Raw genomic sequence first — 4,004 nt, forward strand, 5'->3', positions numbered from 1 at the left:
ACAAACTATATGTCTAAGAAACTATAGCAGAATGGGGCTGCATGGATCATCTTTCCAAATACCACACTAACTTCAATAACTTCCTGATACATAGACTTGAGTTACATCTTAGACTTGGCCCTAAACTGCAATTCTGGTTGTTTTTCTCCATTTCTTCAGATGGCTCATGGAAGAATGAGCATAGAGAAGAGAAAAAGATAAAGAAAAATGTTTTGGAAAACAGTCGCCCTCGACTTTAGAACTGCACTCATCATCTTAGTTTGGATGAGGATGTATGGTTTTTTTAATCAGATACAAAATTCAAAGTTTCAAGTTAATAATATTATGTTAGAAAAATAACCAGCCTGTTATAACAACTAAAACATTCAAAAATTATAGATTCTTATATATAACATATGCTAGTATAAAACAATAGTTCTGCAGAAGAGTTGATGAAAAAGATCTTATGCTTGTTTATGGCAGAAATTTTGTCTTATCATTCAATGAATTCACCTATGACCTATTTTCATGGATATGATTATTGTGATGTTTGTATTTCAAATGCACAGATGTTGTGGTATGTGTATATAGGTGTGCATGAATTGAGTCACTTTACTTAAAGACTCAAAGTCTACAATGGAAAACTATATATATATATATATATATATATATATATATATATATATATATATATATATATATATATATATATAGCAGCTCATTGTTGAAAGCAATGGGGGCCAAGAGCCAGGCGTCAAGGCCTCTAGCAATGAAGAGAATCCATGTGGGTGGAAGGATATCGGTGATCACCAAACAGTCACGAAAATCAAATCTCCGAGGAATAATTATTCTATGGAACACGCATTATTTTTTTCTATGCTTTGTTATTCATCAATCATAGATTTAGCTTTGTTATCAAGGCGCTGTAAACATTCTCTCAAAATACATGGTTTTCATTAATAACACCTGGCAAAGCTTTCCCCTGAGTGTCCCCAAAGGGACTGCTGTAAACAACCCTCTGATCATCAGTACTGTATAGGAGGCAGTTCATAGGTTGAATAAAGAAAAGAGAGGTATGAGACCCAGCGCCATTTAGCTTAGGACAATAAATCTATCACCTGTCAAAATTACTGTCTTTTTAAAATTAATTAATTATATATTTTTTGGAGTTGGGGGAGGGACAAACAGGCTTAAAAAAACAAGGCTTCTAAATTTGCAGTTGAATGTCAAGATTATTAATGAAGTCACAGGCAAGCTGGCATTTCCTCTCCATTATAGCTTCTTCCTTAGAAGGAGAGCAATGTGTGCTGTTTACTCGGTATGTAATCTAGTTTAGGAAGTAATGCTGATCTACTACTTTTGTTTGGAGTTAAATGCCAGCTTGTTTGCTATTTCTAGTTCACTAAGTTCGACCGGCTATAGCCAAAAAACATGGTTAATATAGTCAGTGACTATTGGGGGAAAGGTAGGACAGTATATAAAAGTAGACTTTAAATAAATGTGTTTCAATGAGTGAATGCATGAAAGTTTGCTTTAATGGTCTATCACATACATTATACCCAATGATAATATACTGAGGTAAAACGTGAGTACTTGAGAGGGAGGGAGGGAAGGAGGGAAGGAGGGAAGGAGGGAGAGACAGGGACAATATTATTAGAATGCTGTGAAAGGGGCTTATAGGATCACAGTTTTAAATAGCGCGGATGCAGCTTGAATATTCGAGTGAAGAGCTCCGGTGTGAAATCAATAATTACACAAGGACCTGACCGTAAATTAGAAACTGAAGATACTTAGTAACGAGTCATTAAAAACAATGTAGACACTGACGCTGCTTTCTTCAGTGGGATGTTTCTATGTTTAAATGTGTAATTGGCAAACACCACAGCAGAGCAAAATTACAGGCACGGGGAAAACACAGCCAGTTGCAGCGCAGTGGTCCCTTGGAGACTTTCTTGCCTTTTGTTTTAAATATCCTGGAGCCGCCTATCAGACTTGAGAGAACCGAGATGTGAGCATCCTGAAAACAAACAAAACTAAATTGTGCTGTTCAGGGACAAACAGTTTGGAAATAGGAGGCAGTCCATGCAAGCCTGCCTAACCCCAGGAAATGGTTGATTTTTACACCCTAACCTGAGCCCTCCTTTTATCCAAGCTGGGCGTTCGCCACTGCAGATGCGCTGTTGCTCTCAAATAATACGTTCCTTCTGGAAGACTTTTCATGTATGTTTTCTAATAAATGTTCCTTTCCCATTCTCCTTCAAGTGGTCAAATGTTGCCAGAGCACTTGCGTAGTACGCACAAGGACCACTCCTTTCCCCCAAAATCCTTTGCTAGGTGTAATTTCCACTCCGAGAACCTTAATAAATAACATGGTGATATTTTTATATTCCCTTAAATTCAACTTTGGGAAATATGGATTGGACCTGAGCCTTGTGCATATGACCCAAGTGCTCTAGTCTTCTAATTAGAACACTAACTGTGTCCCTGCCTTCCATTTTGAAGTTCTTGTTGGTTTTTAATAGGAATCTTTTTAGCTTTCTATTACTATGACACAATGTCGGTATGATGAACTTTTAAGGAGAATAAAAGGTTTATGTCATGGCTCATGGTTTTGGAGGTGCCAATCCCTGACTGGCTGTTTTAAGCCTTAGGTAAGTCATGGTTGGACTCCATTTTCTTCTACATTGACAAAGCATGAAGAGAAAGGGGGCAGGGAAGGCAGGAAGGAGAAGGAGAAAGAGAGAAAAGAGAGAGAACCTCTTCTCTAGACATTAATAATCAACTAACCAAATAATCAAAAAACCAAAAAAACAAAAACAAAAACAAAAACAAAACAAAAACCCAAAACCCAAAAACCAAAAACCAACATATAAAACAACCTTTTTCATCTGAGTATGCTTGTGTTTTTAGTAATTTTTTTATTGAACACTTGACCTTTTATATCCAACCATGGTGGAAGCCAGATGTGGCATTTGCCTGGAAACCCACCACATGGTTAGGCAAAGGCAAGGAGATTGCTCTGAGTTCAGTGTCACCTGGGCGACACAGGCAGACTTTGTCTCAAAAATAAGTAAACACATAAATAAAATGAGAGAAACCAGGGAATCGAAATATTAATGTTTTGCTACCAGAAGGCACCAGGCTGCCTGCTGTGGAGAGACCGGTCAGTCCGATATGTCCTTCCTATTACTGACTGATGATCATCGTTGCTTTGTGATTGTGGGAGGGTGTGAAATTAAGGAACATTTTCCTCTGTATTCCTACTGCACCCTCAACTTTGAGCACACCCTAGACACCTGTGCCTTTGAGCAAGAAATATCCTCAGCAGCTGTGAGCATGGTTTCTGCCCATGTGAGACTCAGGATAGTAATTCTCTTTTAGACCTTAAGCTTAGTCATCTTACGTGCCTTTAGGGGTAGGGTATTTCCCTATATGTTCCTAATTTTTAAGAAAGTTTATTTCTTGTCAAAGGCTTTCCCCCCTTCCTTTGAAGCTTTATAATGTACAGGTAATAATTTTAAGTGATCAGTTGTGTGTGGTTAATCTTTTTCATCTTTTATCTGATTTTGTGTTTCCATCTCTATCCTCAGTGGCTTCGGGGACATGACTGATTATTTCTGCACCAGTTCTATCGGATTATCATTCTTAAACTTTTTTTTTTCTTCAGAACGTCCACTTGGATGGTTAAGGCATGGAATGATGCCACAGTTTCTACAGACCCCACTCTCTATCAGATGCCTGTTCCGAGTTTTCTCCAGTGGCCTCTGATTCAGTTCTATTTCAGCTTTCTCATGACCCCTTCATCAGCTCCTCCTAGGCCTTCGGTTGGGACTCAGGGATGTGAATAACCACCGCCACCGACCCCATGTTATTTTAAGACTTGCTGGCTATTAGGTGATTGGATTCAGCAATAGACCCTATACTGACCTCTTCTGGTTTCAGTTTCTTTCTTTTTGTATTATTTTTATTGGCTATTCTATGTATTTACATTTCAAATGTTATCTCCTTTTCCAGTTTCCCCTCCA

This window comes from Micromys minutus (genome assembly GCF_963924665.1).
Source record: "Micromys minutus genome assembly, chromosome: 30".
NCBI lineage: Eukaryota > Metazoa > Chordata > Mammalia > Rodentia > Muridae > Micromys > Micromys minutus.